At 43.6% G+C, this 15,011-nt stretch overlaps 1 pseudogene; it reads right to left on the reverse strand.

Annotated features, from left to right (window-relative positions):
* Nucleotides 1–3,454: 3,454 nt before the first annotated feature.
* On the reverse strand, nt 3,455–3,709 carry LOC139005502 (anaphase-promoting complex subunit 11 pseudogene; annotated as a pseudogene).
* Nucleotides 3,710–15,011: the final 11,302 nt, after the last annotated feature.

The raw sequence follows: 15,011 nt of genomic DNA on the forward strand, positions 1-15,011 counted from the left end.
CATATCCTCAGTAGGAGATGTGCAAGAGGCAGCTGATCGATGTTTCTCTCTCATCGATGTTTCTAACTCTCTATCTCTCTCCCTTCCTCTCTTTAAAAAAATCAATAAAATATATTTTAAAAAAATAAAAAAATAAAAAAAATAAAAAACACATTGTAGTCAAGTACGGCATAGGGAATACAGTCAATAATCCTATATAATAAAAAGGTAATATACAGATTGACTGTCACACCCTCACAAGATGGCCGCCCCATGTGGTCACAAGATGGCCATGCTCATATTGTCACAAGATGGCCACCACAAGATGGCTGGCAGGGGACAGCAGTGGGGGTGATTGGGCTGGCAGGGTAGGACAGTTGGGGGCAATTGAGCCAGCAGGGGAGTGGTTGGGGAGTGATCAGGCTGGCAGGCAGAAGCAGTTAGGGGCAATCAGGCAGGCAGGCAGGCAAGCAGTTGGGAGCCAGCAGTTCCAGTTGTAGACCTAAACCAGGAGTTGGACATCCCTCGAGGGGTCCCAGATTGGAGAGGGTGCAGGCTGGGCTGAGTGACACCTCCCCATGTATGAATTTAGTGCACCAGGCCTCTAGTATTGTATAACTATGTATGGTGCCAGGTGGGAATTAGACTTATCAGGAGGATCACTTTGTATAAATGTCTAACTACTATGCTATATATTTGAAACTAATATAATATTTAATGTTAATTGTAATTGAAAAATTTTAAAAAATAATTTGTAAAAAATATATATTTACATGAAAAACAATTTAAAAGCACATTGATATTTAAAAAAGAACTCATTGGGTTCCACTGATAAGTTTTGTACTTTAAAGGGTTGAACCTGTTTAATTTAAAGGAGGGAGGCAAGACAGTGTGTTTCCTTTTTAGATTGCACTGGCCAAAATATATGATTGTATTCACCATACCCATGATAATGGCTTACTGAAACCTTTGAGTAAATCTTGGAATCAAAATTGTAACCCCTACAACCATCATATTGAACCCACAGCTATGCAATGAGAACACTCAAAGTTAAGATTAAGGCCTTTCTGCTATGAATTACTTTAGTTGCAATAGTGAAACAAGTAGCATCTATAATGAAGTTTTTGGAAACAGTATTTTAATATTTAATCTTTTCTGTGGCAGAATTTAGTTTTCATCTCCATGTGTAAAGAACAAAACCTTTTTGTTTTCTTTAGAAAGGCACATTTTTGAACGTCATTGAGTCTGCATGTGGGAATGGAGCAGGAGAGGCACGGCTTTCAGTTTCCATCACACTGGCAACTGAACTTGAAAATTTAGGCATTCACATGGGTCAGGACAGAGGGTGACTCAGGCTCTGATTTTCATGAGTAGAATCTCTTCTTAGTACATATTAGAAATTTAAAATAGAAATTAGAAATCGTTGTACAATGGGCCTGCTTCTTATTTAGTATTTCCAATTGTTTTTTATTATTCATTGGAGATCAATAGATTTAGATTTTTATCCAAATTAATAATGCATTTAGCCCGGCCGGTGTGGCTCAGTGGTTGAGCATCAACCTATGAATCAGGAGGTCATGGTTATATTCCCAATCAGGGCATATGCTTGGGTTGCAGGCTCGATCCCCAGTGTGGGGTGTGAAGGAGCAGTCTAATCAATGGTTCTCTCTCATCCTTGATATTTCTGTCTCTCTTTCCCTCTCCCTTCCTCTCTGAAATTAATAAAAAATATTTTTTAAAAATAGTGTATTTATCATGGTGTAAATATAGAAAATAACATGTGTTGCACATTTCTCTTCAAGTGTGCAGTATGATTTAAGAACTTTCAATGTGCCAGCACTTGTAATGCTTATTTTCATGTTCATTTTGCACTAAATACATTGCCTTAATGTTCTAATGAGCATTTCCATCATATTTGCTAACACACTTTCACACTTATGTGGTGGAAACTACAGTCAAACATTATTCAGCAAAATTAAAAGGTTCTTCATCTGGATATATTTTTCTAATAAATAGTGCAGCAGGGACCTCAGAAATCACTGGTTAGCTATTCTGAGGACAGAAGATAAAGTCTGAAGCAGAGAGACAATCTCATCATATGCTAATTTCATTTTTAATATTGTACCTGGAAACTTTTCTGATCTACTTTCTGTTTTGACTACCTATATCCATTTATATTATTTAAATTGGCCCAGTGACTATAAGAATTCATCTCTGAAATATAGGTAGAAGATAGGCTTATGCCAATGTAGACCATCTGTATTATTTGAGAACCTGTAGACAGGTTGCTCTATTTTTATTAAAAAAGAATTATTTTACATCCTTAAATTTTATGAGTAGTTCACACTAATCCAAATCTTTCAACTTCTCTTAAAATGTTCATTATTCTTGGATATCTAGCCTGAATAACAAGAATATAATATTATTTCATGATTAATACTACTCCACTTCAAATTTTCCCTCAGTGTACCTCTAGCTATTCTAGAAACAATGATCATACCTAGACAGTTAGAGCAATCCAGAATTTTATGGTCACACTAGAGGCCCAGTGCACGAATTTGTGCACAGGTGGGGTCCCTGCGGGAATCAGGCTGAAACTGGCAGTCTAATGCTGCCTGCCACTTCTGCCTGCTGCTCCCGCTCATTCCAGCCCCGCTGTGCTTGCAGCCGGCTCATGTCCAGTCAGTCCCAATTGGGAGAGGCTGGCACTGCCACAGTGGCACTCACCAGCCATGAGCCCTGCGTCTGGGGCCCATCCTGAAGGGGGTGGGGGGACCAGGATGCGATCAGCCCTTTGGGCAAGTGGTGGGACACCCTTGCCGGCCTGCGTTCCAGATCCATCCAGCTGATGTTCACGCAGGTTGTCAGGAGTAACCTGGTGGCCGCTTTTATATCGTTTCTTCCTTGTGGAGCATCTAGGGAGGGGAAGCTGATCTGCTAGTGCCTGGCCCATTCTCCAGAGATTGGACCTGCAGGACTACTGAGGGAGTGAGTGGCTGCCTGCTGGGCTGATGGGCCTCTGGGACGGGTTGGTCAGCTGAGCAGTGCTCCTGCTGTGGGAGTGCACTGACCACCAGGGGGCAGTTCCTGCATTGAGCATCTGCCCCCTGGTGGTCAGTGCGCATCAAAGCGACAGGTCATTCTGGTTGTTCTGCAGTAATGGTAGCTTAGGCTTTTATTATATAGATAACCTACCACTTTATAACTTAAAAACCATATTTTAACATATTTTAAGGATAAAAACTTTAAAAATAAGGAATGTTACATCTCTGTTAACAACTTGAAAATAATCCAGTTCTTTTACTCTTTGTGCTTTTTAATTTTTTATTTAATTTTATTATTTTATTATTTTTTCTTTTTTTCTTTCAAGGCTCAGGCAGTTTAATGAGTTTTACTCATTGGATAAAAGTGTCAACTTCGTGACTGAGAAAACAGCACAGCGCCAGTCCTCAGTCCACCCCAGGTCGTGGGGGGCTCACTCCTTGAATTTCCACTCGTGGCGGCACATGGGGCAGTGCTGCTGCACCTGCTGCACGTTCAGCCACTTGAGGATGCAGTGCATGTGGAAGCAGTGGGAGCACTGGCCCCACACCAGCGGGCAGTCGTCGCTGGGCACCTTACAGTCCGGGCAGCAGCCGTTGAAGGCCATCCGGCAGATGCCGCAGTTCTCGTCGTTGGCCACCCAGAGCCAAGTGGCCACGCCCTTCCAGCACTTAATCTTCACCCTCATGGCGGCAGGGCCTGCAGGCGAGGACGAGACCGCTGCGGCCTAGGCTGCGGGGCTGGGGCCCCGGGGACGGGGGCGCCGAGGGACCCGGGAGCCGCAGAGCTCTGTGCGCACTCGGACCCCTGCAGCGGCCGTCAAGTTCTCACTGGAAAAACCTTCACCAACAGTTTGGAATATCTCCAGAAGGACATATTACATTAGTAAAATTGGGTAGTTCTCTCTCTTTGTGAATTGTAAGGGAGGACAATAGAAAGTGGTATCATTTTGTGACCTTGCAAACACTGTTTTACTAGCTGCTACTGTGGGAATTTTCTGACCTACTTTCTCCAAGACCTGTGACCATATAGCTAGGTAGACGCCTTGTTCTGCTCACTTGCTTCTATCACGAAATGAAAGGGTTCACATCCCTTCTGGGGATGAAAGTTATGACCCTTCTGTCCTGGGATCCCACCCCTATTATACACAACGTGATTTATCCTTTGTACTCTGGTGGAAAAATGTGGTCATGTCATACAATGAAGTTGTAATTCTTTGAAAATTGAAGGGAAACTGTGTAGCCAGGTTATAGATAATCCTCCTCTCACCCCAAGCAGTTTAACTTCAATAGTTTAATTTATTAACTATCTGTGGTGTTAATAAATTGTAGTTAGCCAGGTTAACACTGATATGTGTGGTGCAGATTTAGTCCTGTTACTGTTTGTTTTAACGTGCTCTCCACACCAGCATTTAAACATTCCACTTGTGATGAGAATGTGAATAGTTCTGTAAAAAACAAATGCAGGTTGACTATTTAGTAACTGCTATGTTGAGTGCTGGACAATGAACTTCAGGATTTGCTTGTTATCCCAATTTCTGGAGAAACAATAAGCTTAATTGTTTTAGGAACAGTATTTAGGTGTATGGTATTTATACTCCTGCAACTGTGAAGTTTGGGTAGACAATTGAATTGGCTAGCCCATATTATTCAGTAAATTTGTCTAGGATAAGTTTATTTTGATTAGTGGGCCAAAGCCGTTTTATCTTTATGCCCTTGTTGTTTCTGGCATAAATTCTAGGTCAAGGTAACTCTGAAACTGCTAAATGAGTATTTTTCAGTGCAGTCTTGTAAGTTGGGGACAGTGCTCTTAAATCTTCTTGCCTGAGTTGCCATCCATTGAATTACTGAACTGAGATAGGATCAAAGTCATTTTTTATACCTAAAAAAACTTAAGCTTTTATTAAAAAAAAAAACACACCAAGACTCAGAGAGTATCTTCAGTCACTGAAAAGGAAGGTCGTTATGTATTTTTTATTCTTATAAATTATTAGCTGAAGCATTTGAAACAATTCTAGAAAAGAATTTCACATTTCTTACATGAGAAATTATAGTTCTTGCTAAAACATTCTCACGATTTGTGTTTTTAATTAATTATTATAGCTAATTCACCTACTACCTTTGAACAGTAGGTTAAAATTCTTAACCCTGTTTTATAGATTGGGGAATGGAGTCACTGTGAGGTTAAGTGGAGTCACAAGCATCCCACAGTAAGTCACTAGCACAGGGAGGATTAGTCTGATAGTCAGGTGCTGTGTTTAGCCCAAATTGTCTTTGATTTTACTTGTAATGAATCACACTGTTGGCAGCCACAGTTCATGTTTGTAAAGAAAGCGCTGACATTTGACCATCTTTCTTTTTTGTTCTCAATGATCCTTGTGAGCCATTGAAGATAGAGTATTGTGATTGTTGAAAGACTTAAAGCTTCTCTTAATCCTTTGTTAAATGTGCATATATTATGGTTGTGACCACGTTTTGTTTTTATGTTAAAGTTAAAGATCTTTGACAAGTGTGGAAATTAAATTAAAATTCAACCTATGGATATATTTTAATTGCTAGCATTTCCATTCCTATATATTTGGAGACAACCAACCAACCAACCAATATTTATTGAGCATCTACAGATTAAAATTCATTTGTCTTGAGTTATTTTTGGCCACAGACTTTTCCAGGTAACTGTTACGATATTTTTTCCAGGTAAGATATTGAATTACATCTGTGGAAAATTCTGGGTTATAACTCAACCTTCCTCAGTTGGTACTGGATGATTTAAGATATGATCATTTTATAAAATCTCAGGGTTGGGGTATTCACATCATGTCATTGCTCTTTTCACCCCAACAGATACTTGAAGCCACAGCTTGTACTTTAGGTACAGTTTGTTCTGCTTGACCCTTCACACTACAAACTTCAACCATCTGGGAATATCTAGTACCTTGAGGTTGCTATGTTCTCTCCTCTTATGCCAGCTTTCTGTGCGTGAGTCTCCTTAATTGGGTCACCTCTCCTCCCTTCCCTTCGTACTTCCCATCCCCTGCTTCAGGCTGACTTCCTAACTGTTAACCCCTGTTTAGTTTTTATCCTGAACCTAATTAAGTGTCACCTCTTGAGGGAGGTGTTTTTCCCCAAATCTAGCTTAGATCCAATCCTTTAATATATAAGTTCAATAGCAAATACCCTATACTTTCTCTTCAGTGTGACTCATTCTGCTTCACCATGCTTGCTGCTAGAGTGTAAGCTGGGACCATGTCATTCTGGTTCACCAGTGAATAACACATACTTAGCACAGTCCCTGAGACATAATAGATGCTCAATATGTACTACTTGGTTGTTGGGATGGTTGATCATCTCAAGCATTTAGGAATAAAACACACCTTTAGTAACACTTCCAATAAGATAAGGCTGAGGATTTCTCCCCCATCCTAGGAAAGAGGTTGAAAAAGCAAGCAAACAAATAAACAATCTATTAAAGAAATAAATACAAAAGGAAAGACTGTGATTTTAATAGCAAAGTAGAATTTGAAATAAAGCTAGTTCTTTTAATGCTTAAGGTTGTAATACACTAGGGACAAAATCTACACTAATAAAAGAGAAACATGGTAATTAGCATACGACTGCTACCCTTCCCATTGGCTAATCAGCATATCCTTATGCAAATTAACTGTCAGCCAAGATGGTGGCCGGCAGCCAGGCAGCTGGAAGTGAACATGAGGCTTGCTTGCTCCAGTGACTGCAGACTCCAACGTTCCCTGCCTGACTTGCCGGCCTCTGAGCTGCAACTCTAAGAAACTTTGTAACAAATATAGAAGCTAAACAAAACCCCAGAAACCAGCTTTCAGCCAGCCGGGATCTCAGAACTGGAGTTATACATTGTTTCGATTATAGAATGCAATCAGCAGCAGAAGCCTCAGAGCTAGAGCAAGAGCTAAAGCTGGCCCAGAATAAAAAAAAAAAAAAAGAAAAAAAGGAGCGGTTGGGAACTTTAGTCAACAACCACCAGCCTGAAAGCAGCCCTCAGCCCCTCATCCAGACTGGCCAGGCACCCCAGTAGGGACCCCCACCCTGAAGGGTGTGTGACCAGCTGCAAACAGCCATCATCCCCTCATCCAGGCTGGCCAGGCACCCCAGTGGGGACCCCCACCCTGATCCAGGACATCCTTCAGGGCAAACCAGCCAGCCCCCAGGCCTCTATCCTATATAGTAAAAGGGTAATATGCCTCCCAGCACCGGGATCAGTGGAGCCGCGAGGCCTCCTGGCACCAGATCAGTGTGACGGGGGCAGCGCCCAAACCCCCTGATCGCCCTGCAGCTCTGTGTGTGACAGGGTAGAGCCATAACCTCCCCATCAGCTCTGCCCTGAGTGTGACAGTGGCGGCGCCCCAACCCCCTGATCGGCCCTGCTCTGTGTGTGACAGGGGGCGGTTCCCTAACTCCCCTATCAGCCCTACTCTGTGAGTGACAGGGGGGAGCTCCCCAACCCCCTGATCGGCCCTGCTCTGTGCATGACAGGGGGCAGCACCCCAACCCCCTGATCGGCCCTGCTCTGTGCATGACAGGGGGCAGCACCCCAACCCCCTGATTGGCCCTGCTCTGTGTATGACAGGGGGTGGCGCCGCAACCTCCCCATTGACCCTACCTTGAGTGTGACAGGGGGCGGTGCCCCAACCCCCCAATCGGCCCTACCCTGAGCGTGACTGAGGGTAGCATCGCAACCTCCCAATCCGCCCTGCTCTGTGCATGACAGGGGGTGGCGCCCCAACTCCCCAATCAGCCCTGCTCTGAGCCCAACCAGGGGCTACACCTAGGGATTGGGCCTGCTCTCTGCCACCCAGGAGCAGGCCTAAGCCAGCAGGTCATTATCTCCCGAGGGGTCCCAGACTGGGAGAGGGCACAGGCCAGGCTGAGGGACCCCCCCTCCCCCCCTGAGTGCACAATTTTTGTGCACTGGGCCTCTAGTCTATAATAATAAAAGCATAATATGCTAATTAGACCAGATCTCCTTCCAGATGACCTTCCAATTGAAGCTGGGGCTATGAGGGAAGCCCGGGTTCCAGGTGCCAGGAACCGGGGAAGGAAGGCCTACTCTTGCATGAATTTCATGCATCAAGACTCTAGTTATATAAATAATCTTGCACTAAGTAAGATAAATCTTTCCATTTAGTAAAAAAATTAGACTATGGTATGGGGGACAAACCAGAGGATTATTATCATAATGCAAAAGGTAAGAATGAAGATATAAACATGGTAAAAGATTAAAAAAAGGTATAGAAATTCAAGTTTTAAATTATGTATTATGAATATACACTGAGTGTCCAGATTATTATGACCACTTGATGTTTGCAGGCAAATTAGCTATAATTTTGCACTGAAGTTGCTAGAGGGCCAGACCATTATAAATAGGGAAGCAGGTTGTTTACCACGACAGTAGAAGTGATTTTTTCCTGAAGATATGGGTAAACAATGCGATTTAACAGCCTTTGAATGTGGGATATATTTGAACGTGAGTGGCCAGATTATTATGACCACCTGACATTTGTAGGCAAATTAGCTGTACACTGCATCCTATGGGTTATGGAAGCCGAAGTCCTGTTTGAACACCTTTGTTGTCTGCAGTTACCAAGATAAAATGTCTCCAATTCCCACAGGAACACAAGGATTGGACAGTCGAGCATTGGAAAAAAGTCATGTGGTCCAATGAATCACGTTTCCAGTTGCATCATGCAGATGGCAGAGAGAATTTGGTGGAACCAGCATGAAAGCAAGCATGCACCCCAAATGCATGAGCACAACCCTCCAAGCTGATGGGGGCAGTGTTATGGTTTTGGCCATGTTTTCCTGGCATGATTTGGGCCCTTTAATTCATGTGAAGCAACATCTGAATAGCACAACATACCTAAGTATCGTTGCTGATTAGGTTCATCCTGTCATGTTGATGGCGTATGCCAATGAAGATGGCTTCTTCCAACAAGACAATGCTCCATGCCACAGTGCTCCTATTGTGCAGGAATGGTTTCAAGAACACAAGTTAGACTTTACCTTGCTTGGGTGGCCCCCACAATCACCAGATCTCAATCCAATTGAGCATTTGTGGGATGAAGTTAAAAGAGCCATCAGGCAGCTGGTTCCACAACCATCAAATCTCACAGAACTGGACAGTGCTATTCATCAGGCATGGTGTCAGATTCCTCTCATCACCTTTCAACATCTTGTGGAGTGAATGCCAAGAAGAATCGCTGCAGTATTGAAGGCAAAATGTGGCCCAACGAAGTACTGATGGAGTGGTCATAATAACCTGGCCACTCATAATAATATATATCCCATGTTCAAAGGCTGTTAAATCGCATTGTTTACCCATATCTTCAGGAAAAAAATCACTTCTACTGTGGTGGTAAACAACCTGTTTCCCTGTTGGTAATGGTCTGGCCCTCTAGCAACTTCAGCATGAAATTATAACTAATTTGCTTACAAACATCAGGTGGACTGCTGGGGTCCAACCCCAGCGGGTCCAGGGGTCCCCAAAGGTGTGGACGGAGTTGGCAAAGAAGGAATGACACGGAGACAGCCTTCAGTTGATCAGCAGCCTAGCCAGGATCTCCAGCCAAGTTCTGGTCAGGATCTCCAGCGAAGTTCTGGTATTAGGTTCTCTTGCCATGTTCTCTCGATAGGTTCTCCAGCTAGGTTCTCCAGGTTCTCCAGCCAGGTTCAGTCACCAGGTTCTTTAGCCAGGTTCTATCCAGGTTCTTTTGCCATGTTCTGTCTAGGTTCTCCAGTGAAGTTCTGTAGCCAGGTTCTGTCCAGGATCTTTTGCCATGTTCTCTGGCTAGGTTCTGGTTAGGATCTGACGTTTATTGTCTTGTTACATCCATATTTATACCAGCCGATTTTAATCCTGTCAATTTCTATTACAAAGGTTAGGGTGTTTCTTATCTCCATTCCAGGGAGTAAAGATTATGTAGCTTAACTACTCGCCTGGCACTTAATTAAAGGGTTGTATCCCCTCCCTAACCTCAGGGAAAAATCCCCACCTGAGGAAATAACCTTTCTCAGAGAGGTGACCTTGGTTAAAACACATGGCACTAAGGAGAGCAAACATATTAAGAACAATATGCTATATATGCCAGGTCCCTTGAAACATATGCTGTGCAGATGTTTCTTTCCTGCAGCGACTGTGTCAAGCAGAAAGGATGGACCGGCTTCCGGCAGTGGACATAATAACTGGACACTCAGTGTATATGCTTTCTTGTAGAGTAAGACAGAAAAATTAATGCGGGATAAATAAACTTCTGTGAACTAGAAGATCTAAGTTTTGGAATGAAGTTTTACCATAATCTATGTGAAATTAAAGAAAAGAAAGCTATATTTAGACTTATTCCAGTAAAAAATATCAAATTTCTTCACCTATCCAGCCATATAACCTAAAGAAATAAAAATAAGTTTGCATCAAATTTCTTTTTTCAGAAAACCAACATCATGTACTGATATTTAAAGAACATGTTGGAATAGAGTTGTTCATAGTATTTTTTTTTACAATCCTTTGTATGTCTGTGGGGTCTGTTGTTACTTCACCTCTTTCATTTCTGATTTTGTTTATTTGGGTCCTCAGTCTTTGCTTCTTGGTGAGCCTGGCTAGAGGTTCATCAATCTCGTTTATCCTTTCAAAGAACCAGCTCTTGGTTTCATTGATCTTTTGTATTGCTTTTTGGTCTCTATGTGGTTTATTTCTGCTTTGATCTTTATTATTTCCTTCCTTCTGCTCACTCTGAGCTTTTCTTGTTGCTCTCTTTCTAATTCTTTAAGTTGCAGGGTTAGATAACTTATTACCATTTTTTTTTTTCTTGCTTTTTGAGGTAGGCCTGTAGAGCTATGAACTTCCCTCTCAGGACTGCTTTCATTGCGTCCCATAGATTTTGGATTGTTGTGTTTTCATTGTCATTTGTTTCCAGGATGGTTTTAAATTTCTTCTTTGATCTCTTTGTTAACCCAATCATTGTTTGGGTTATTTAGCCTCCAAGTGTTTGATTTTTTTTTCATTGTTTTTATTGTAGTTGATTGCTAATTTTATGCCATTGTGATCTGAGAAGATGCTTGGTATGATTTCTATCTTCTTGACTTTGAAGATACTTTGTCTGTGTCCTAATATATGGTCTATCTTTCAAAATGTCCCATGTGCACTTGAGAAGACTGTATATTCCATAGCTTGGGGGTGAAATTTTCTGAAGATGTCAATTAAGTCCTTCTGATCTAGTGAGTCATTTAGGATTGATGTTTCTTTGCTGATTTTTTTGTTTAGAGGATTTATCCAGTGGTTTCAATGGGGTATTTAAGTCCCCTACTATGATTGTATTGCTGTTGATATCTCCCTTGATAACTTCCAGAAGCTGTTTTATCTATTTGGGTGCTCCTGTATTGGGTGCACATATGTTTACCAGAGTTATATCCTATTGTTGAATTGCTCCCTTTAGTATTATGAAGTCGCCCTCCTTATCTCTTGTTATGGCCTTTACTTTGAGGTCTACTTTATCAGACATAAGTATTGGTACCCCAGCATTTTTCTCATTTTCATTTGCCTGAAAAATTTTTTTCCATCCCTTCACTATCACCTGTGTGAATCCTTTGTTCTGAGGTGGGTCTCTTGTAGACAGCAAATACATGGGTCATATTTTCTTATCCATTCACTACCCTATATCTTTTGATTGGAGCCTTCAATCCACTTAAGTTTAATGTTATTATTGATAAGTACTTGTTTGTTGCCATTTTTATTCTTTATGCTTATGTTCCTTCTTGCCTTTCTATTTCTTCTTTTTACAGCAGTCCCTTTAGCATTTCTTGCATTGCTGCCTTGGTGGTAATAAACTCTCTTACCCCTTTTTTATCTGTGAAGCTCCTGATTCCACCTTCAATTTTGAATGTTAGCCTTGCTGGGTGTAGCAAGGTGTCCAGAGGTAGGCAGCCAGGAGGGGGATGTCATGGATCCTGCTGAGGGACCCATGTGCCCCAGGTTGGAGAGGCACATGCCCAGTGGCAGCTCACAGAGTGGCCCAGGAGCTATCTGCTAGGGGTGTGTGCTCGTGGAGCTCACATGCTGGATTGTAGTGATTGTGGAGTGCCGCCGGCCCCGGGTAAGGGGTAAGGAGAAGTCCCAGTTTCTGTTTCAGGAGATGTGTGCCCTTGGTTGGATACACACACCCAGTGGTGGCTTACAGAGGCGCCCAGGAGCTGTAAGCTGGGGTGGTGGGCTCAGGAGCCCGTGTGCTGGGGCAATGCTACCATGGGGACTGGATGCCGGCAGCTGGGGTCGCACCTTGTGGTGGCTCAGAGAGTCACCCAAGGGCCACTTGCCTGGGCAGTGGGCTCAGGGGGCCTGTGCGCTGGATCAGCGTGACTGCAGTGCCCAGAGGTTGGCAGCCAGGGAAGGGAAAGTCCCAGTTCCTGCTGCCAGGGCCATGGGTCCTTGTTTGGATATGAGCAGTCCCAGTGGCGGGGCGGGGTGGGGGTGGGGGTCACAGAGACACCTGGGAGTCGCCTCTCAGGGCGGCAAAGCTCAGGAGCCCTGCATGCTGGAAAGGTGCAACTGTGGTGTCCGGCAGTCAGCAGCCGGGGAGGGGGGAAGTCCTAGTTTTTGCTGCTTGGGCCTTGTGTCCTTAATTGGATTTGCACATGCCCAGTGGCAGCTCACAGAGGTACCCAGAATCCTTCTGCCGGGCAGTGGACTCAGAGGGGTCTGTGTGCTGAAGTCGCGCAACTGCGGTGTCTGTGGGTAGGCAGGCAGGGAAGGGGAAGTCCCAATTTCTGCTACCAGGACATGCATCCTTGTTTGGATATGAGTGCACCCAGTAGGGGATCACAGAGACACCTGGGAACCACCAGTAGGGGCGCTGGGGCTCAGGAGGTCTGCAGCTGGAAAAGCTTGACTGTGGTGTCTGGCAGTCGGCAGCTGGGGAGAAGTCCCAGTTTCTGCTGCCGGGGTCTTGCATTCTTGGTTGGATTTTCACATGCCCAGCGGGGACTCACAGAGGCACCTGGGACCGCCTTTTGGGGCTGTGGACCCAGAGGGGCCTGCACGCTGAAGCTGCATGACTGTGGTGTCTGTAGGTAGGCAGATGGGGAGAGGAAAGTCCCAGTTTCTGCTGCCAGGGCCTTTTGCCCTTCATTGGATTCACATGTGCCCAGCGGCAGCTCACAGAGGCACTTGAGAGCTGTCTACCAGGGCAGCGGACTCAGAGGGGCCCACGTGCTGAAGCTGCGTGACTGTAGTGTCTGTGTGCAGGCAGACAGGGAAGTGGAAGCCCCAGTTTCTGTTGCTGGGGCCGTGCACCTTGTTTGGATACTGTATATGAGTGTGCCCAGTAGGGGTCACAGAGGCACCTGGGAACTGCCTGTCTGGGCGGTGGGCTCAGGAGGCCTGTGCGCTGGAACTGTCTGACTGTGGTGTCCAGAGGTCAGCAGCCAGGGAGGGGCAAGTCCCACTTACTGCTGTGGGAGCCATGCGCCCTGGGAGGTGGACACTCTAGGGAATGCAGGTCTGAGGGTGGGGCATCAGGACTTTGGCTGGTGTGGCTGCAGGTTCGCGGGCTGAGTCCAAGGCCAGTCTGGGTGGTGGTGCTAATGAGTTCATGGAGGAGGCCACTCTCCCCTTCAAGATGGTGTGTGCTCCATGCCCAAGCCCCGCAGCCTGGGGAGTGCCCGCAGCAGTGGTAGGTGCTCCCTGTCCAGGAGAGCCTGGTCCGCCAGCCTCTGATATTCCTGCCGGATTTAACTGTCCCTCCCTCACTCACACACACACCACACATGTCCACACACGCCCCTTTCACTCCTTCACTCACTCACACCCTCTCCCTCACCTCTGACCTACCAGTTGCCATCTTCCATACTCCCTAGGCATCCTTCTTAATAAAGTTACTAAAAGGCATATTGTAGATAAGCAAGAGGTGAATCAAAGTTAAGACTTAGAAGTGGGGTGTTACAGTAGGATAGGAGCGGTATCAAACATTGAAATAGAATGAATAACAATCATATAGTCAGATTGTCTTTTTCTTCTGCCTACCTTCCTCTTCTTGTATGTGAGACAGAATGAGGTTAAGGCAAGAGAGGGAGTTTGGTAATAGAACTCAAGACTCCCTCTGTGCTGGCCTTGTCATGCAAAGAAGAATAAAATACAGGCTTGGCCTTCAAATATCTACTATCAGAGAACAGAACAGTACTCCCATAAAAATCCTTCACTGTAAGAAATTCATGACCTTGAAGCTCAGCTTCTATCTCATCATCTTCAACTCCTAGGGACATATATCAAACAGCTGAGCATTTCTGTCCTTTTTTTTTTTTGTAGTAGTGGCATATCCTCTATGAAAACTGTTTAATCATATAAAATAAAGGCCATATTTTAAAATTAGATTCTGGACAGTGTAAACAAAAATTTAAATTTGTGGCTTATTTTACAATCCCAAACTGAGTCTTTCCTTTTTTTTATAGTCACTACAAAAGATTTCTTAGAAGCCACTAACCCCAAATCCCTAAATACTTTTAGTAACAATTGCTGGTAAAAAACTGTAACTTAATATTCCATGTCCAAGAAAGATGTGCAAATAAAATACTTCAGTGCCTGCTTTGTTTAATATTAATATCTCCCTTCGCATTCTTTGTTCTCATTTGCTTGATTTACCTTGACTATCTGTTTATGTTAATTTTATAATTTTGTTCTAAAGAGACTAGCTTTGGCTTTTTATTTTGAAAAATTTCTGACTTTTAATTGAATTAACTATTTAAAACTAACAGCCAACATCACATTTAATGAAAAAATAGGAGTGATTGCCCTAAAATCAGAAATAAAACAGGACTCTGAAATTAACATTATTTTTTTACTATATTATTGAATTTATGGGCAATGCAATTATGAAATAGAAATAATAGATACCAATATCCTATCTAATAAAGAGGGAATATGCTAATTAACCCTCACACCATTGCAAAGATGGTGGCACCCACAGCCAATAA

Source organism: Myotis yumanensis, unplaced genomic scaffold (assembly GCF_028538775.1).
Source record: "Myotis yumanensis isolate MYYU_CA2020_CCGP unplaced genomic scaffold, mMyoYum1.0.hap1 SCAF_1, whole genome shotgun sequence".
Taxonomy (NCBI): domain Eukaryota; kingdom Metazoa; phylum Chordata; class Mammalia; order Chiroptera; family Vespertilionidae; genus Myotis; species Myotis yumanensis.